The following is a 22,243-nucleotide window of genomic DNA, read 5'->3' on the forward strand; positions in this document are numbered from 1 at the left end:
GAATTACTTCCACATCCCTGTGTCCCCAGCAGTTTGCTATAGTGAGTTGCAAAACCGTAGTTACTTAGTAATGGTTAAATGCACGCTTACTCCATCTATTAAAACAAACTCAAGGTGGCCTTTGCTGAGTACAGGAATGTACATGTGGCTGTTTATTCAAAAGACAGAAAATCTAATTCAAATTAGTGTAGGCCTGAAAGGAATCTGTCCGAGCAGTGGTCTCTGAGCAGCACTGGACTCAGGTAAGGGTGGGATTAAATGCACACAGTGATCCCGGGGGCCTGGTCTCCTGTGCTGACTTCATCATCCCTCTCCACAGGGAAGCAAGGTGCTAGCTGGGAGGGCTGTATGCTGTAGGGTCAAGTCATCTTAGAAATACGCTCTCTTGCCCACAAGAGCAACAAAAGGTCTCTGGAGCTATCATTTCCTCATTGGGAGAAACCTGTCCCGAAAGTGCTGTGGCCTTGGGGATCAGATGCTTTAACTGCCACATGTCTATTTCCAGCAAAGATGAGGGCTTTGGATGAAGAAAAATGTAATGAGCGTCATGTTGTTATCGCGGTTGTTATTGCAGGATACAGAAAAGCGTATCTATTAAAATAATGAGTGTAAAAACATTAAATCTAGAACGACAGAATAGGCATGGGTGCAGACGGCCCATCTGAGGGGCTAATTATGGCTTAGAACCAGAATGACAATTAGCAGTGCTTATTATTATTTTCTTATTAGTGTATTATAGTTTTGCCAAACATTGGGGTACATATTGCAATATTCCTGCATGCACAGAATATGAGTTGCCCCACTCAGTCTCCAGTCTTTCCCCTTCCTCTCCCCTTCTCTCTCCCCCTTACCCTTTTCTCTAGTCTACCGGTATATTTATTATTTATTTATAGTTTTATAAATCAGTGCATTATGGATACATCTAAATGTGAGATTCACTGTGGCAGATTCATATATGTACATCCAGCATTCCTGTCTTTACCTGTTCTGCCTCCCACCCCCTCCATGTCCTTCCTCTGCTCCACTGATCTCCCTTCTATTTTTGTTCCCCCCACTCTCCCTCTGCCTCTTTGCCTTAGCCTCTGCATATGAGAAGAACATTCAACCCTCGGCCTTCTGAGTCTGGCTTCCTTCACTCACAATATGTTCTCCAGTTCCTTTCATTTACCAGCAAGTGCCGTAATTCCACTCCTGCCTATGGCTGAGTCAATCTCCGCTGTGCTCATCTACCACACTTCTTTATCCACTTGTCTGCTGATGGGCTCCGGGCGGCTTCCATGGCTGGTGTATGTGACTGTGCCTCAGCAGCTCTCACCATGCCAGGACCACTCCATCTGCTTCACCCACAGCAGACATCACAAGTCAACCTCAGCACTTTTTGTCTAACCCCAGATGCACCTTCAGAAGCATCTCAGCTCAGCTCTGGAAAGTGACATCATCCTTTTGGACTCCAGCTGAGTTGTAATTGACATCCCCTGTGAAAAAGGTTTGAACTTCAGGATTGTCATGAGTCCAAATGCCAAATCCACCTACATCTTATTATACAGGTGCAACTCAGACAAGTGACTCTTGCAAGTTCAAGGGAAAATAAAGTATATCTCTGAAAAACAAGTGAATATAGATAGCCAAGTTCATGACCCATAGAGATAACTACAGCCACTTTCCCTTAGTCCCAAAGAAGCCCTCTTCTGTGCTGAACAGACCTTCTGGGGTCCTATCTTTTAGCAACTGAAGACAAAGAAACCCCTGCCAGCAATCAGGTGGCTCTAACTCTCCCTGTGCAAACAAAGACTACGGTTTTAGCTCATCTGAATAACGCTGTGTCAACTGCCATTGGACTAATGACACACTTGGGAAAGCCAGTGGGCTCCACAATACTGAAGACTTGCTCAGACCCTGATTGGATAATGCTGGCTAATTAAGAACAAAGCATCCATGAGATTTGCCTGGAAACAATAACAGTGCAGTTTGTGTCCCTGGGCTTCTGCTTTTAGAGGAGATGGCAGCCTGCATGGTGCCGCCCAGCCAGGGGACCAGCCCTGCCCCTGGGGACATTTAGAGGGAATCAGTAACCCCTTGGTGAGTTTCTCCATTAGAACTCATCTATGCTCCCTTTTTTCCCCTCTGAAGACATGAAATCTATCAAAGATAAGTGATTGCTGCAGCCTGAGCTAGGCATTTGTTTCTTATACATCCAAAGTTTGGAGGAAGCATTTCAATTCCAAGACTGGCCAGGCTTATTCACTTGAAAGGTGCCCTTGCCTCTGAGTTTAATGCAGCCTGAACTGGTCCTCAGTTGGAGAGCTCAGCGTTTAAGGCAAGTGTGAACCAGCGTTCGACACACCCAACTTGTAGATGAGGCATGTTTCTGACTGTCACCTGTTTTGTCAGGCTCTCTTTCATGTGTCAAGGAGGCGATGTTGTGAAAGGTGTGGTTATGGTGGACTTTGCTATTGAGTGGAGGAGGTGGGTATCAAACAGCTCTTCCAATTCAGTCCCTTAATTACATTGAGACAATGCTCATCATACAGATTGCCTAGCTCTGCCAAAACATAACTAGGAATCCCATTTTATTTTTAAATTTATTTTTTAAAACAAAATAGTTGTGGATTTTTAGTATAATAGTAGGGGAAATCTGCAAACAGGGGAACATTATGTGCTAAAAGAGCAGAAATCCCAGATGACAGCCGTTTAAGCCGAGGATACTGAGGTGGCTTGCTGTGCCACTCAGCTGTGCTGCCAATCAGGTGGTGGCATCACCACAGCCACGATCCTCTTAGCTTTTTCTCATCAAGGCCTCCAGGCCCCAAAGCCCTGCAGGTCCCCTTCCTAAGCAGGATGAAGCAGAGCAGCAGGAAAGGTCCTTTCTGTCCCAGAGTTATCTCAGGGAGCACACCCTGCCCAGAACCCCACCTGTGTCCCTGGGTGCACCTGGCCTGGCAGGCTCATTCCAAGGCCAGGCACGAGGACAGGGCTACGTTTGCCATGACTGTGGTAGACCAATGATTGGTTCTCAAGGGCACATGTCTATCCATTTGGTCTGTGAACAGCACTGGGGAACTGTCATCATGAAAAAGTCAGGTAGTCCCCACAACACTGTCCATCGAGATCCCCAAACCTGCTGCTGCTCCTCACCACTATCACTGCCATAATTGCTTTAAAAAATCAAGCTGCATTAGTAAGAATTGCAGAATTTCCATGTGGGTTTCCTCCTATACTAAATTGTTCAAGATTCGTGGGAGTTCATGAATAACTCAGCAGAAATCAGTCTTAAATGCCAAGAAGAAGGATTGAAATGCACTTGACGAAATGAGATTGTTGCTAGACACGGCCACATGGTGACACTGCTGAGAGCTGTCCTGGGCCTATTTCTGGGTGCACTGTGAACTGTGTAGAAACTCATGAGAGGGGACCTGTCTACCCCTCTGCCTATCCATCCTCTCTCTCCTCTGGCTTCCATTTCTCTGAAGAAACTTGGCTGACAGATGGGGACATTCCCTCGCTGTGGTGATGCCTATGGCAGTACGTTTAGCAGCAGCACCGAAGTCCTCTATCAAAGGCCTCCATGTTAAGACACAGAGTCTTCCTCAGGGCCAAGTGTATTAGTGCCTTTTTAGGGCCAGTCCTTCACAGCACTTGGAACATCTTCCCTCCATGGATATCCTCCAAGCCCTTTTCTACTGCCCTCTTGGAATGCTCTGAGCTGCCCAGTATCAAGTCAGTGAATCCCCATTCTCTGAAAAATAGCTGGAAGCCCTTTCTGGTGCTTGCAACTCAGAAACCTGGCTGAATCAGATAATATTTCCAAGAACTCAGGACTTCTTCCCTAGAAGTGTGCCCACTGTTCTGCACCCATACAGAGTCTGATAGGGCCTGGCCCTGTAGGTTGGGCCTTGGCTACCACCATACCTTTATGCACTCAAATTATCACCCAGAGCCCATCATCAGGAAACTGTAGTGCAGGTGCTGATTTCAGAGATGAAACAGAAAGAGCAGAATAGAGGGGAGGGGAGCAGAATGGAAAGGGAAAATCAACCATGAAGCCTGGTTTGGGCTGTGCCACACACAGGTCCTGTGAAAACCTCATTGAACTCACTTCCTCTATGCACAGACGCAGCCTGTGGGTTCAACACAGAATGTCATCGTTTTTAGCCAACAGAGTTTCACCACAACAGATGCACGAGCTGTATGTATGGGAATAGATGTGGGCGTGCTGTCTATATCACTTCAGCAAGGCCACTTGGAGTGCCCGAGCTATGACACAGACTGTGACCTGAGCGGAACAAAATACTGATTGTTATCCCCTTACACTGAAAGTAAGTGGCCTTGTTAGCAGGCTGACTGCTTCTCAGTGCCACATGGCATCTTCTCGCTGCCCACAGGCTGCTGGGCTGATTCTGGGGACCATCTCCCAGGATGTGCCAACAACTCCCCACCTTTGCCCCTGGTTCTTCACTCTACCTGGGAACAGCTTGCTTTGTTCCCTTGTCCAGTGATGTTTCCTTTTTGTCAGGCTTGGGTACCTTTTCTCCAATCTCTATACCACCATGCCCTGGTCTCTGTTAGCTACAATAATTTTTTAGCAACTATTATGAATACATCCAGCAAAAGATCCGCCTATTATTGTCCTGTTCTTATATGGATCCCTGACAAAATGCTGGTCCCATAGACAGACTTAGGCTGCACAGAGCCACTGGAAAACTTGACAATAGCAGTAACCAGAGAAAAGATTAAACTGCCCTTGTTTTCCAATAGATTTGCTTACAGTTTTCTGAATCTTATTTTTTTTAAAAACCCTGTGGTCTTATATGTGAGGAGTTAAAATTAATGATATTGACAGATATTATAGCAGAATATAATTTGTGTTTTTCTTTAATAAAATCTTTACAAGGTACACCCATAGATTTCTCTGGGAACTCATGAATTCTCATGGTTAAGACACATTTTATTTCTCACATGGTGTCTGTCTGTCCCTCAAGTGAAGCAATTATCTCATGCTTATTAGCCTAAATCAAAAAGAAAACATTAAAGATATAAAGAAAAATTCAAGAATCATGAGATTCTCCTCGTATTGATGATCTTGTGGGAAGGAGTTGGGTTAATGAGGGAGGATGAAGAGGAGGCAATGAAATGGAATATGTTGCAGTATTTGGAGAACATATGAGACCATCCTTAAGGCCCCGAGCCAAATAGCTGGAGGGCCAGCAGAATTTCTGGCTGCATTTGATAGGCAAGAGAGGGATGTGGTGAACACCCTTCAGATGACAATCTTTAGCTCCCCCAGTTCATTCATGGGACTGAATGACAGTGAGAAGCCCCACACAAGCCAACTGTCATATTCCCCAATCCCTATAAACATACCGTGCTCACCTGTGCTCAGTTTTGCATCATAGAGACTAAAGATAGAGAAATCTTTCCCCAAATAGCAACTGCTCTCTGGTCTGAGATCTCTCTGCATGGATGGTATTGTTTTATAATCTCTCATTAAGCAGGAGTAAAATAAAAACTCATAATTAGGAATAATTTTAATTATAAACTGTCGTCCCAGAGGGAATCTAAATTACAGTTTAAATATTGACAATCAAATCAAACCCAGATGAATATCAAGGTGCAAAGAGAAGATTAAAACAAAGGTCCTTGTGCAGAGGGTAACTTGCAGACAATTAGAGGCAAAGTTGGAACTTTAACTACTTGGCTTTGCTCCTGGGAATCGTATATTTATATTTAAAATATGACTAATTTTTAGAGAACCAATAAATTTTATTAATGGGAAAGTATTAGCATAATGCATTATACTTAAATATCAAAATGTAAAATGTAGACTTATGCCAATAGAAAGAGTTTATGATAGCAGAATTTATACTCAGGAATGAATCTTCCACACTTACTATCGAAAACCTCATCACCTTTACAGAATTTCATTAATTTTAACTTTATGAAAGGGGCAAAAATTACAAGGCTGTTAAAAAAAGTAGGTAAAGGACTCCAACATTTGCATATAGATAGAAAAGAAAAATCAAAATTACCAGTGAGAAATAATGATTTTCGTATAATTTTCAGTAAATTGGCATTCAGAAATGCCTTTGTCAAGTTTTCTGCAATGTAGATTGATTTTTTTTAACTTTACATGTAAATAATAAAAATAAATTTTTTTTATTAAAGAAATAGCCACATCATAATGTTGAACCCCATGAGGACTTCTGTGGTTTAGTGAGGCAAATGTCTAAATCAAGGAAAATGTCTACAAAGTAACTATTTTTCCTTCCTTTTATTTTACTACATTTGATAAAAATGCATAGATTTATCTTTTCATCCCCATTAACACCTAAATGTACAATTAAAGTCTCTAATGTCCTACATGGTGGTCTTCCTGGAGTCTTAGCTCAGATGTTGAATTAATAATGAGCTTCACAGTTTGTACACAGCATAGACTTGTTTCTGCAGTTCTGGAGACTCGAAGTCCATGTCCAGGACCTGGCTGACTCAGTGTAGGGAGGTTCTGCCATTTGCATTGCAGTTGGAGCCTCCTGGCTGTCTCAATGTGATGGAGGGGAAGGAGTCCAGGCCCTTGGCCCCTTAAGAGGGCATCAATGCTATCCCAAGGGCTCCTCACCCATGACCCTGTCCCCTCCCAAGGACTTTCTCAATGCCATTGCATTGGGTGCTAGCCATTAACAGGGGGGCTCAGCAGCTGAGCAGGGCATGGGAGATCCTCCATGCTATTTTAGAGGCTCTTGGGAGGCCAGGTCATAATCGATGTCTCAATATTGAAATGTCTTTGAAGACAAGAAGTAACTCATCCCTATCTTTGTTTATCATTGGAGTATCATTGGAGTATGAATGTCTCGTCATCCCAAGGTAGAGAAGCCCTGAGGGCCAGTCATCTTGACCTGTCCCTAGGAGTCTTGAGGGATTTGTTGGGCTGTGTCAGGGAGCTGGAGGAAACTTTCTACTTGGAATTGTCTTGAACATTTGTATGACTGACTGTAGGCAGACGGCTGGCATGGACTGCAAAGCATCATTTGTTGTGAAGAAAGGGATCATGCAGGAACATGGCTCAAGAGATGCCACTCCCGCCCGTCAATGGCTCAAGCACACGGTGGCTGAATATGAGGGCCTGTCTGTGTAACTAAGGTTAGTTATTCTAAATGTCTTATGCTGCAATTAGCACAGAAATCACACTTCTAGAATAAGCCCTGGATCATCCCTTCTGGTTTCTGGCACTGGTGATGTGTGATACTGAATTGCACCAAGCATACAACTCAGTGCAGCTATGGTGGGCATTCCATCACAATGGCAGAGATGCATATGGTGAAACCATGACACCATCAGGATGAAATAGTTAACTGAGCACCACCACTGAGCTCACAACCCTCTTCCCCAGGCCAACCCCAAGGGGCCCGGTGTGCATGTTGCAAGCAGAGCCAGAGCCAGTGAGTGGCAGGTGCTTCCCTGGAGCTGGTGACTTCTACTCCGCAGTGGGCAATGTTTACACAGTCTAAAGACCTCAGTGACAATTAATAGCTGTCCTTTGTCACCCTTCCTCAAGTAGCACTTTAATTTGAAGCACACAATGGATAGAAGCAATATGACTCTTTTTAATGCAAAAAAAAAAAAAAGATTTAAAACTTCTCTCTCTCTCTCTCTCCAGGAATTATTCATAAATATAAACTTGGTTAATTTCTCACAGACTGAAGCATATTTTGCCTTGTGATTTCTAAGTTGGGTAACAGTTTTGCCATCATGACATATGAACCCAATTACAAGCCCCACTTTTATTTTCTGAGGATTAGGGAAATAATTTCATTGCCACTGTAATGGATCATCAGTAGACTCCCAAAATAAGGGTATTAAACTCATCTTTTGCACAATAGTTTTGACAGTGTGTTGCTAGCAACACCAACACAAAGAACACATCATTTTGGAAAATGTTTGCTCTATGTTTTAATGGCTAAAATATCTTTCAATGACTCCTTGCTAGTTTTGCCTGAGGGTTTTACTAAATTGCAGTATAGTACATTAAGGAGAAGATGCCAGAGACAGGTATTGGCATGAACTAGACTGACAAGTGCTTTAAACTCAGCATTATTGGCCTGGAAGCGGCACCCCACCACCATCTCTCCTCATGAGATTAGACTTAAATCTCCAAAAGGTACTTATCTTTTAAGTTCCCTGACATTCCCCAGTCTTTTGCTTCTGAAACGACGCTGTTCTTTTTTAATGATTTTCAGAATTGGATTTGGCTCCATCAGCTCCAGGCAGCACTGGGGACTGTGTAAATTAATCATAAATTAATGCATTTACAACCACTCTAAAGCAATTGCTATGGACTTGGTCTAAAATTTCCCACAGTTACATTATTCTCACATATATAATTACCTTGGAAAGGTTTCTCAATTGGCTTGTACTTTTTATAGACCATAAACATTTGACATAACCTAAATTTTATCTGCCATATTTTGCTTATTTCTGTTATGGATGCAAAGTGCCGGAACAATTTAAGATCTTACCGGGTGAGAAAATTGAGAAAAAATTCATGACCCCTGTCTGTTTTATTCTAACTAAATAAAATAAAAAAGGAAAGCTAAAATAGACAATAAAAATAATTGTTAGAAGAGAAAACACAGGAGCCCAAGTCAGTGAGAATAGACCGTAGCAAGGTCAGGTGAAGCTGAGGCGACCTAGACTTGACCACTGACTCATTCAGGCGACTCGGGATGTGAGTCCCAGGGAAACAGCTGCTCAGTTAGAAGCACTGAATCCAGATTAATCTTCCAGGTGAGGGTGACAAGAGCTTGGACCTGGGAAAGAGCAGGAGCTGCCCCCCTAGGAGACTTGGCCATCCTGACCCCTTTCTTCTGGCATTATCCCGGGGAGAAGAGCAGGCCCTTCCAAAGCCTTCTTGTCTACACTTCCTGGAGGCAGGGAACCAGATCTTACTATGCTCTGTCTTCCAATCACAAGTACATAACAGCATAGATGCTCCCATCATCCCCAGGTCACCTGTGCAAAGGCAAAGACCATGACACCGAAAGAGAAGCTGGTAGGAGACCTTGGACGTTCATGTGGGGACACAAGGTCTTGCTGTGGGTGCTGAGTAGGAAACACTGGGAGGAGCTTTACCTGAATTTTCTGCCTCGAAGAAGTCTTTTGTAACTGGCATGAACAGGGACCCACAGCAACAGGGTCTCAGCTGGAATCCTCTCTCAGCCTCTTCTCAGCAGGGGGACCTCAAACCCATTGCTCAATTTCCTCCTGCCTTGGTCCCTTCATCAACCAGATAGAATCAGAATTGGCTTCTGCTATAGATGTGTGTGGATTTAATGGATCCACGTGAAGGGTGTGGCTCACAGGTGGCCCTACACACAAGTTGCACAGAAGAGCTGGCTTGTGGGGCTGAGACTGCTGTGCTGGGAAAGGCCTTTTTGCAAGGTCACCCTTCCTTCTCCGTGTTGGTGCTCAGCTCCCAGTGTCCCCAGTCAACAGTCCACTCATAAGGGGGCCCAGAGCCTCACCATGTTCATAAATGATAGTTTACTTCAGCATCTTCTTTCCTTCAGGGGTCTGGGTTGGGTCCTTGCCAGGCAGAGCAGCCTCTCTGACCAGCCCCCGCAGATGGCCTTGGGCTGCATCTTTAAGGGCTTGTTCCCCAGGCAGTCTGCCTTGCCATCTGCATTTTCATTGCTTGGGGACAGTGTGCTGTGTGTGACTGTCTTGGGGTGTGTGTGGTGGGGAGTGTAAATTCTGTGCTTGGAACCTACTGACTCCATAAAATCTCGTCCCTTGTGATTCAGCCCAACAGCTTATCTCCACTGCCATGGTGAATGTAGCTGTAAGCACATCTCTGCGCTGGCTCCTGAGAATCTTTCTGGGGAAGCTCTGAGCATGGAGGAGGTGGGAGGGACCTGAAGGACCCCTGAAACTTATGAGGACCATTTTCACTACACTGTGAACTTTACAAGCTCATTTTACTATATGGTTTTACAAGCCTCTCATGGGTCAAGAAGAAGCTCCCACTAAAATGCATGAGCTGAATTAATTTTTCCATCTGCCTGTTATGCTTAAACATTAGGCCCAGCTGGGTGAGGTGGCACACCCTTATAATCCCAGAGACTCCAGAGGCTGGTGCAGGAGGATAGCAAGTTTGAAGGCAGCCTCAGTAACTTAGTGAGATCCTGTCTCAAAATAAAAAAGGCCTGGGGATGTGGCTCAGTAGTTGATCACCCATGGGTTCAATCCCTGGTACCAAAAAATTAAAAAGTAAAAATGAAAAAAATAAAATCAGGCCCAAATTTTAGTGAAATACAAAAAATTGACATATCTGCATGAAAGACTTCCAGTTCTCTGACCCTGCCTATGAGTAGTAAGAAACTACATTATTTAAAAGAATTATATTGGGATTGCCATGATTGAATCCTGTTAGGTGTCATTACAGCCAAGACTTGAGGGTCTTGGAGCGCAAGGCCTTGGTGGGTTTTAATGACCCTGACTTGAGCTTCAGTAACAGCTGGTCAGGAGTCAGCCACTATGTCCCAGCTCTAGGTTAAGTACTTTGTTTCACCCACTTGATTCTCACACAGTCCAAGGAGCTGAGCGCTGTCATGAAACCAATTTAATGCATGAGAAATTGAGCTTCCAGACAGCTGGAAGTCAAGGGACGTTTGAGTCCTCACAGCAGGTAGGTGATAGAGCTGGGGTTCCAGCCTGGGCCTGTCTGACTCTAGACCCTGAGGCCTCTGTTCCACCATTCATAAGTGTCTAATATTCCAGGTCAACGCTAAAAACCCAGTATGTATTCAATCCTTGGAGGAAACATCTCACCTATTGCTGAGATACACACATTCATACTAATTTATCTGTGTGGGTGCTCTTGATTTTAGTGTCTCAATCATTTCAGATGCCAATCCAGGGCTTCTCCATGCTGCACGGGGTTTTTTCCAGCTCTCTGGGTCAACAAGCCAAGCCAGTACCTTGTCCTTAAGGGCAAGGAGAGGACGTGCCAGCTCTCCTAACTCTTGGCAATGGGAACATCACCTGCCTGAAACTGCTGTCTAAATGTCCAGCATTGGCCACCACTATGATCATGATGATGAGTATGACAAGAGCTTTGAAGTATTAATGCAAAAGTCTTACTGGTGACCAGATGCTGGGAATTGTACAAAGAGCTCTGCACTTACACTTTCAGTTTTCCCCAAACCACCATAATGTCAAACCAAGGCACAGAGGCAGTAATTGAGCCCCATCCTGCTTCTGGAATTTCATGAGGCCTGGACCTCCCACAGTTCTGGGTCTGCCCCCAACATCCTGCCCTTCAGCACTGTGTGGCCTTCCATCTGTAAGGGTCAGGGCTGTGGAGCTGCTAATGAGCATGAATGTCCAGGGCAAGGCAGTAGGTGTCCCAAGCCTGTGAGAACAAACCTGTGCTTCCTACAGTGTCTTCAGCCCAGATTTATGGGGCCAGGCCACTTCAAACCAAGTCCTGTGAGGAAGGGTCTTCGTGCAAGAGAAGGTTTGATTTGGTATTGGGAGAAGGAGGCAAAATACCAGCAGGTTTCACGTGGCCCATGCCTGGACAAATGCTAAAGAGTGAAGACTGTACTAAACGGAATCTGGGAGAGAGAGTAGATGTCCGCTGGAGGGTGGACACCAGTGAGAGTCCAATCAGAAAAGAAGAAGCCAGGCTAGTGACTAGTATTAGCTACTACTTTTTTTCAGAGACAGGCTAATACCTAGAATGGGAAAAATCCTATTGAAACTCTGAAAAGACAAATGGGGGAGTGGCACAGATGTCCTAGTAACTGCAAGAGGCAGACCCTGGGAGGTGAGAGATAGGAGTGGGGAAGGGGACAAAGTGACTACCCCTTAGGGCTCTCCATTGGGCCTCTCAGCTTCACCCAACACACGCCTGAGAGTGAGGAAAAACTGTGCCCCCATGAGGATAGAGGGAGGAAGTTAACAGACCACTTGGGGGAGCCTCTGAATGAAAGCCCCCAATCTTGGGCCCACATGAGGGACTACAGTCAGCCTGTGGCTAGATGCAAGTCAATGGCATTGTGGTTTGCTGCCCCTCTGTGGATCTTCTGGGGATAAAGAGACTTACCAGTGGGAAGTAGGGAAGAAATTATGCAGGCTAGGCTGTCAATCGAGGTGCCCTTGAACCTGGGGAGAAGAGGAGAAGAAGCACAGCCCGCAGTGCAGACAGGCCCCGAGCTGCTGGCCACTTGTCCCAGTCTGCTCATCAGAGTGTGTTCTTGCTTTTGATAGACCTCTGCCCTTCCTCCCAACCTTTCATGGCTTGCTCAATTCTTCAGAATACCAAGAACCTGGACTCAGGGCCTGCTGGGGACCCCTCGTCTTGCACAGGTGACTAGTGTTAGGTAGTAGGGAGACAGAAGCCATGGAGTCGTGGGGTTTAAGGTTACTCTGTGGACTGAGCCTAGGTGCTCACTCTCAGCATGCACCTCTATGAAGCAGCTCACACAAGGCACTTTTGAACCAGCTGTGGCTTTAAAAGATAACCCTACATTATGCCCTGGATTAACAAGTTTGTTATTTTCAAGGTTTTTCTTCCTTCTCAGGACTGAGGAGTACAGTCCCCAAAACTCCACAAGTTACCCTGACAGGCTGGACTGTCATGAAAGAGGATTTTGTGACCTTTCCATAAACCAAAATGACAAGGAGTTGGCTTTAAAAACCTGCAGGAGAGACTTGAACATCAGGTGCAGCCCTGCTGTCAGGAACAAATTTACCATTAGAGGCAGTGCTGGGCAGGATTCCCAGAACCTCCCCTCCTCCCTGATACCGGAGTCACAAAGAAGGGAGTCTTTTCCCTCTTCTTTGAGCACCATTCTCTCCCTTGAAAATGTCTTTTCCTTCCTTTTCTCCTAGTAGACTTGTGAGTCTCACGTCTTCCTGGAAATCTTCTCAGGCAGAAGCCCAGGAGTGGAGGGTGTAAGGCACCCCCACAAAATGATAAAAGCCATTGAGGAGGAAGCCTGGAGGGAGGGTGCCAAGACTCAGAACCCAGACTGCTGGGGGTTGGGTGCTGCTGGCTGGGGTCTTGGAGGGAGACATAAGGCTGGTCATATGAAAAGGAAATGGACAGAAACAAAAAAAAAGTTAATGTGTGGATTATCCTGAGTTCGCCCAGGTCTTGACTATAGTGAAAAATGAGTTCCAGAGGTTCCCAGTGCCATGCAGAGCCTAGGGCTCCCAATATAGTGTCAGGAAGGTAAAAACTTATGTGGAGGACAGATCTCATGCCCTTAACAAACAAGCAAGGCAGTGACCTTCTGTTCCCCTGTGAGTCTCTGAGGTGGAGCACTGGTAGAAACAGGTGGGGACTGTAGGTGATGTCTGAATGGAGGCTGCTTCACTATTTATATTAGAAACTCAGGAGAAGCTACCCCTCCACAGTCACCCATGGGCACTGGATCCTTTTTTCCATTTTTGTAATGGAGATCACCAAGGGAAGGCAGAGTGGAACTGACTCTCAAACAACCAGACTCCTCTAAGTGGTAAATTTCCAATTTAGAGTTAATCAGCAGCTTCATATGTAACAAGTAAAGAATAAGAAAAAAAGTCTGTAAGGGGAGGAAAGATGGCCCTGGCTTCCAGTATCTTTCCGGTTTGCCTGCTCAGCACTCTTTCTGGTGAGGTTTTTCATTTCTATTTGAGGTGATAAGGCCCCTCCTTTCTCCTCTTCCCTACCCTCCCCCCAACCCTCATTCATTTGGAGGAGTTGAAGAAGGTACACTCAGTCTGCTTCTAGCTCTGGGGATGGTCCTGTCTGCTTTTTTCCATTTTTGTAATGGAGATCACCAAGGGAAGGCAGAGTGGAACTGACTCTCAAACAACCAGACTCCTCTAAGTGGTAAATTTCCAATTTAGAGTTAATCAGCAGCTTCATATGTAACAAGTAAAGAATAAGAAAAAAAGTCTGTAAGGGGAGGAAAGATGGCCCTGGCTTCCAGTATCTTTCCGGTTTGCCTGCTCAGCACTCTTTCTGGTGAGGTTTTTCATTTCTATTTGAGGTGATAAGGCCCCTCCTTTCTCCTCTTCCCTACCCTCCCCCCAACCCTCATTCATTTGGAGGAGTTGAAGAAGGTACACTCAGTCTGCTTCTAGCTCTGGGGATGGTCCTGTCTGCTTGGTTCCATTGTATGGATGAGTCACAATGAACAAAGACAATTTAAAAACAGATGAGAAACAAAACGCAGAATGAGCAGGGTGCTGCCCCATTTATAGACAATTGCACCTACCTGAAAAATCTGCAGACCTCACTTGCAGACCTCTGCACCAGACAGGCTTCTGGTGCTGAGCAGAGGACATGCACCCTGTGACAGCCAATTACACTGTCTGATATAGAAGGCGTGAAGTCTGGCCCTGGAATGACTATCCCCGACATTCCAAGAGGACAGGTGCTCAGGAAAAAGAGACTGGCTTCCCTTCTTTTTAGTTCCCTCCCAAAGCTCCTTTCCTCCTCCACGAAACATCAATTTCACATGGCTCTTATCTTTTCCCCAGTGACTCACAGTTAAATCCTAGCCCTTTCAGGCATGACCCCCTAGATGGGGGCCCAGATCACCAGCATTGCATCACCTGGGAAGGGGTGAGTTGGTAGTGTAAATCCTCAGCTCCAGTCCTGAAACTGCCCTGCTCTGGGGCTGGGACTGGGTCAGGTTTTAACAACTCCCCAGGAGAATGAAGGAAGTTTAAGTTGGAGCCCCCTCCCCCAGCCTGTGTCTAAACTCCAGTGGTCCCAGCACCGTTGTTGTCAGTGTTTGCAGTGTTAAAATGTCTGCAGGAGAATGAGTCAAAGCATAAAAGAGCACCTACACTTAAAATTAGAAAAAGTAGATTTCATTAATTATTCTTAAAAAAAAACTGTTTACCAAACAGTATATTATAGGTGCCTGAGTCATTAAGCACTTTTGATAACTTCCAAAAAGAAAGGTTTATTTAAGAAACAGTTGGTGTGACCTTTGGTTTGGTGTGGATGCCACTAACTCTAGAAGGCTTCTGAGGAACTTCAGTTTTCAGGTGATTCCCTCCTCTAACTTGTTGGTCTTGAGTGGTTGAAGGGGTAGATAGGATTTCTATGAAGACAGAGCAGTTGTGCTTTATAATATTGTCCTGAAGCCACATGCACACAGGTAGACCCAGGGTGGAGGCCTGAAGGGGGACTCCCCAACCAAGGTGGGTCCCTCAGAGGTTGCGTGGCCACAGCACCTGGACTACTGAATCCCAGCAGGCCGTGGGGAGAGCCCAGAGCAGCAGGCCTGCTCAGCATGGGTGGGATGAGAAGTGGGTGTGCCCTGGGCCCAGCTGCTCTGCACCACAGTGGTCTGAGTGGTTCTTGCTTTCTTGTCCATCTGGTTTGTGAAGATGAAGATACACATGGGAATAGCCAGCTTGGAAAACCGCCTGACAGCAGAGCCTCCTGGAGCATGATCTCATCACCCCCCCAGTCTCATAAAGAGCCCCCTCACATCTTGCCAACTGAGCAAGAATGTTTGAAAGCACAGAATCCTTCAAAAAGAGCAATGGTACCCAAAGCCAAAACCAAAACCACCCACTTAACTACATCTATGAAAAGATCAGAAATGGAAGGGACTTTCAGATATTTTTTCAACTGGAAAGATCGACTAGAACTTTCTATAAGCTAGGCAGAGGAATACACAACTCAGGGGTGTCCCAGGCCCTGGCCTGCCAACTAGCAGCTGCTGGTCTTTCCCATGAAGCCAACATGAACAGTATCCACCCACAGGGTTCAACAGAGGCACTTCAGGGGAGGGACACATCACGGAGGGGGCGTGTGGGCGGGGTTAAGGGAAACCCCAGAGGTGGGAAGGCACTGAAGGCTGGCAGCAGGAAATGCTTTGATGTCCTCTAGGCAGAACAGCAAATGGAAGCAACAGGGTCATGAGAAGGCAGGACAGGAACCAGAGGGAGGGACAGCCTGGAACCTCTCATTGTGCATACGCACAGACATCAGGAAGCCCTTGGCACCAGACTCGAAGAGGCACAGAAGGGAAGTACCTGACCTTCCTCCCCTCCTATCCTCCCTCGTCAGTCTAGATGTGCTTCCCAGCAGAAAACTCCCAATGGAAGTGAGAAGACAGGACTCCTAGGGAGGGGGTAATGGTTCTGAGGCTCAGAGTAGAGCAGGAGAAGAAGGGAAATAGAGCAAGTCAGGCTCCTTTGGCGGATGGAGATGGCCATTCCACTCGGCCAGTTCTGTTGTTGGGGCTGGACACAGAATGCTCTGCCTCAGCTCTGCTCCCACTGCCTGCTGGCTGGGTTCCCCACGGCTGTTCAGCTGCCCAGCCTCACTTTCCTTGACTGGATAAAGCCTCACTCTGCTGGGCTGGCCACTCACAGGCTGTAAAGGGCTGTCTGGTCCAAGAAAGGGGAATGGTGCCCACCCCACCCCCGCTGTGGTCTGCACTTCCCCAGGTTCAAGTCAGCCCAACTCAGAAATTAACGAGTCCCTCCCAGCACTGATTTTACATTTCTGATCTCTTAAATGTGGTTTAATGAGTTGATTTAACTTTAACTGAAAATTCATTAAAATGTATTTGTTCTAAGTAAATACTTAAATGAATATTACACACATCAGGGAAGTAGGAGGCCTGTTTAATTATATCTGTCTTCTCTCTGGGAACAATCTGGGTTTTTTCTGTGTGGCATGATGTTTCTACTAACCACAGCATCTCCTGCCCTGGGGAAGCCACACTGAAATTAACCAAGCTCCAGCATAGGCTGAGAGCATCAGGATTTGGGGCGTGGAATACTGCAGCGGGAAGTGGCTGTCTTCCAAAACCTACAGCCCTATTGCAGTCACACAGTTACTCCTGTGTTGTGGTGATTTGAAATACTAAACAAGGTATGAATTTCCCCCGAATTTCCTTCGACTTTTTGTACAAACAAGAAATAAGGCATTCTGGCTTGGGGTCCCAATGGCATCACTGAAAGAAGAAATGCAAATGAAGAGCAAATAAATCTACCTCCACTTTTGAGATTTACAATAGGATTTTGAAACTCAATACAGAACCAATACTTTTCAAGAGAAAACCATGTGTTTTTGATTCCTAAAATTCTGGTTCTCTTGAACTTGAGCTTTTAGGTTCTGATATAACCTACAGCCAAAGAAGAAAGAGTAATTCATTAGTTTCTCCCATTCACCTGGAAAAAGTGACATTTCATGCTTCCTGAACCATGGAGCAACCAGTAATGCAGCCTTTTTTCCTCAAGCACATGGAGTCTTTATTTCAGGTGAATGGGAGAAACTTATGAATTACTCTTTCTTGGCCATAGGTTAGATCAGAAGTTAAAGGCTCAAGATGGCAGAGTAAAGGAAAGCTGCATTTCTGGTTGCTCCATGGTTCAGGAAGTGTCTCTTAATTGTTCTTAGATCAAGTAAGAGACAGTCTGAGAAAAAGGCAAAGATATGTGGTATCTGGGTGGACATTCCCCTAAACAATCTTGCAATCTGAAAACAGAAGCTGCCCCACATGGAGCTCCCCATGCCTTCTTGGCATGAAAAAAAGGAGAGTTGACATTGCCACATGAGGACTCAGGCAGAGGGACTTGAGGTCCCTACAGACTCCTGTGCTTCCTGAACAGACAAAGGAAATAACCAGAAGCATCTCATGTATGGCTGATATTACCCCCTGCATATTAGAGGGCTGAAGGGCAAGGCAGAGCATCCACACAGGGACCGAGCTCCACCACCCTGGGTGAAGGAGTGTCCTGTTAAGAAACCAGGTAGGATGTGGCCAAATCAAGGAGTTCAGTGTGAATAGAAGGTAAAAGATAAGTTCCCACAGTAGCAACAGCATGTGACATTTCCATCAAAAGTGCAGTGAAAGTTCCAATTTCTCCACATACTCCTCGAGCACAAGGAGTCTTTATTTCAGGCGAATGAGAGAAACTGATGAATTACTCTTTTTTTCTATGGCCATAGGTTAGATCAGAAGCTAAAAGCTCAAGTTCAAGAGATTCAAGACGACAGAGTAAAGGAAGACTGCATTACTGGTTGCTTCATGGTAAGAAAGCCACAGTGGAATGTGGCATGTCTGCTCTGTAGATGAAAGATAAAAGAGGCAATTCACCGAAACTCCACATGGGACAGTCAGGGACTCTACAAGACTAAGGAATTTGGATGCATTGAAGAAAGGACAAGAAGGAGCACCCTGGAGCCAGGCCAGTAGGAGGAGTGGCACTGGGTCACTGAAGAGGGGGGAGACGGGGGAGACGGGGGAGAGAACACAAAAGTGAGAAAAACACAGTGGGGAAAATCCGACATGGAAGAAATTGTAGGACAGAAGGGGCTACTGACCTGCCTTTCCTCCTAGGCTGCACAGAGACCCTGTGCTTGGTAAGTGCTCTCAGGTTTCCCAACCGGCAAGTAGAGAGCTGAGCAGGTGCCGTTGTGAGGAGACTGTGCTTCAGCTTTCTGCTGCTGAAGAGTCAGGGGTTGTGCACATGTTGCCATGCTCTCCTGGGAAGGACATGTGGTAGGACAAAAGTAAAACAGGAAGTCAGGTCACAAAGACAAGGAGAGGGCAGCTTGCTTTTCCCTTTTAGTGTGGCTGCTCATGCCACCAGCCAAAGAGGATCAGGAATCTATACAGGTGGGCCTGATTATACTGAAGTACACTAACCATGACCAAGAAAGGCCAGGGAAGCCATACAACAAAGCCCACTTGAAAGGATATTGAAAAATTCACAACTACCTGATATCCCAGAATGCTTTGGCAAGAGAATATTTTGCCTTAAAAACACCAAACACCAGTACAGAAATTATACACACCTATACACTAATTTCTGAAGTTCATAATTCCCCAGCAACTGAATCCAAAAATCTTTTATCAAAGTGGATGAAATACCAAATAATGGATTCAAAAGAATGATTATAAAATGATCAATGAATTTCAAGAGATCATAGTGAAACAGCTGAATAAAGTAAGGAAGTCAGTACAGGATATAAATGAGAAATTCAATAAAGGAGATGAAGATAGTTAAAAAGAACCAAACAGAAATTTGGGAAATGAAAGACACGAATACAATAAAATGCTCAGTTGACAGTCTGTCTACCAGAGTAGACCTTGCAGGAGGCAGACTCTAAGAGCTGGAAGACAAAGGGAGTGTCCTTGAACATTCATATTGTATTAAAGAAAAGAACATAAGTAACCACTACAAGAATAGATGAAATAGAGATCAAACTTAAGAATCATTGAAATCAAAGAGGGTTGTGAGATGCAGGCTAATGTTATGGATAAACTCTTCAGGGGAATAATAACTAAAACATTTCCAAACCTTAAGAATGAGTTACATGTCCTGTCACAGAAGGCATTTTAAATTCCAAACAGACAAGATTAAAAAAAAAGAATTCTTCCATGACAAGTATAATTAAAATACCTAATGTAGAGAATAAGGATAGAATATTAAAAGCTGAAAGAGGAAAAACATCAGGTCACATTTACAGGAAAAAAAATACAATTACTTGTGATTTCTCAGCACAAACTCTAAATGCCAAGAGGGCTTGGAAAGATGTGTACAAAGTGCTGAAAAAATTAATTGTCAACTGAGATTGTTATGTCCAGCAAATCTATTCTTTAGAATTAAAAGAGAAATAAACATATTCCAAGATAAGCAGAAATGAAAAGAATACATGACTGCTAAGGCAGCACTACAGAAAATACTTAAGGAAATGTTGCACACAGAAGAAATAAAAACAAATGGGAAAACCTCATCTGAAGAGTACCTAAACAAATGAGGAAAAGAATCAAATTAAACATTGGAAATAAATCAAAATAGCAGAAATTAATAAAGACCTCTCTCTAAAAACACTGAATGTAAATGGTCTCAAATTACCAATTAAAAGAGACAGGATAGCAGAATGGATTAAAGAACAAGACCTAACTCTATGTGGTTTGTAAGGGACTCACCTTACAGGCAGACAGTCGCAGACTGAAATTGAAAGGATGGAAATGGATACATCATGTAAATGGAGCCTAAAAACAGGCAGAGGTACTATTCTTAGGTTCAATAAACAGACTTTAATGCAAAGAGCTTCACTTTATAATTGTAAATGGAACAATCTAACAAGAAGCCGTAGCAGCAGTAAAGATTTATGCCCCAGACATTGGTACACCTAATTGCATAATACAGAGGATAGTGAAAGACTCAGATAGAACCTAGTACAATAATACTGAGAAATCACAAACACATCTTCAACAATAGATAGGCCACCCAGATATAAACTCAGCAAACACTCTTCAGACCTAAAAAATATAAGTCAAGTGGACATAACAGATATCTATACAGACTATTTCATCCAACAGATAAATACACTGCCTTCTCTAAAATTGATCATACTTTAGGCCACAAAGTCACTTTTAACAAATACAAAATGTTGATATAATTTTTGGCATCTTGTCTGATCATAATCAAATAAAATTAGAAATCAACACCAAATAAATGGATGGAGAATATCATGTTAAGTTAAATAACCTAATCTCAAAAAAAACAATACTGAAAGTTCTGATAGGCAGATGCTAACTCACAATAAGGGGTGAGGGGATCAATAGAAGTACTTTGGGTTAGACTAAGCGGGAATGGAGAGAAGGGTGGAGAATAGGAATAGGAAAGATAGAATGAATCAGACACAACTTTTCTATTTATTGAAAGTTTTTCTCCATATATGTAAAATATCTCAAAAAAAATCTACTGTCATGTATATCTAAAAAGAACAGATTATTAGTAGTAGATAGTAGAATGAATCAGACACAACTTTCCTATTTATATGGAAGTCATTCTCCATATATGTAAAATATCTCAAAATGCATTCTACTGTCATGTACAACTAAAAAGAACAAATTATTAAAATGTAGCTTAGGGTTAAGTTTATGGGGGGAAAATCAACACCAAAAAAGAAAAAAAAAAGTCTACAGAAACTATATAAGCATGTAGATATTGACCAATACCTTTTGAAGTGATTTTGAATGATGAATGAATGATAGAATAACTCATATTAAAATTTCAAAAATTCCTAGAATAATGAGAATAGTGATATCATAACAGAACCACTGCGATACCATGAAAGCCATTATAGGAGGAAAGTTCATAGCTATAAAAGGAAAGTTCATAGCTATAAGAGGAAAGTTCATAGCTATAAGAGGAAAGTTCATAACTATGAGTACTACCTAAGAAAATTAGAAACATTCCAAATAAACAATCTAATGATGCATCTCAAAGCCCTTGAAAAACAATTCCAAAACCATATAGAACAAAGGAATATTTGAAATGAGAGCTTAAATTAATATAAAAGAATAATCAAGTACAAAGGGTCAATGAAATAAAGAGTTGGTTCTTTGACAAGATAAAAAATTGATAAAACTTAGCCAAACAAACCAAAAAGCAAAAGATAGAAAACCTAAATTAATAATATTAGAGTTTAAGAAAGAGAAAGCATGACAAAAAGCACAGAAATCTAAAGGACCTTGAAGGAATATTTTGAAAACTTATAATCCAATAAATTGGAAACCCAAGAAGAAATAGACCTATCTGTAGACACATATGAGCTGCCAAAACTGAATCAAGAGAACAAGGAAAACCTAAGCTGACCAATAACTAGCAATGAGACAAAAGCAGTCATAAACATTTTTGAACAATAATACAAAGAAGCTCAGGACCATATTGATTCTCAGTTGAATTCTACCATACTAAAAAGAAGAGTTAATGCCAATATTCTTCAAATTATTACATGGCATAGAGGTGGCTCACTTCCAAAATAATACTATGAAATCAGTGTAACCCTGTTTACAAAAAAAAAATGGACCCATTAAGAAAATAAATGACAGACTACTATCCCTGATGAACTTAACTGCAAAAATCCTTAATAAAATATCAGCAAATCATATTTGACAATGTGTTAAGAAGATTGTACATTGTGAATAGTTGGTTTTAATTCAGCGTTGCAAGGATTGTTTAATATATGGAAATCAATAAATAAAATTTACCACAAAAATAGAATTAAAAATAAGAATCACATGATCATCTCAACAGATGCAGAGAAAGGCTTTGAAAAAAAAAACACCATTCATGTTAAAAACACTGAGGAAATTAGGGTTAGAAGGAACTCACCTTATCCCCCATTATAAAGGCTGTATAAGACAATCCCAAGGCAAAAATCATAGTGAATAGGAAAAAACTGAAATCATTTCCATTAAAGTCT

The sequence above is a fragment of the Ictidomys tridecemlineatus genome, assembly GCF_052094955.1.
Source record: "Ictidomys tridecemlineatus isolate mIctTri1 chromosome 1 unlocalized genomic scaffold, mIctTri1.hap1 SUPER_1_unloc_2, whole genome shotgun sequence".
NCBI classification, from domain to species: Eukaryota; Metazoa; Chordata; class Mammalia; order Rodentia; family Sciuridae; genus Ictidomys; species Ictidomys tridecemlineatus.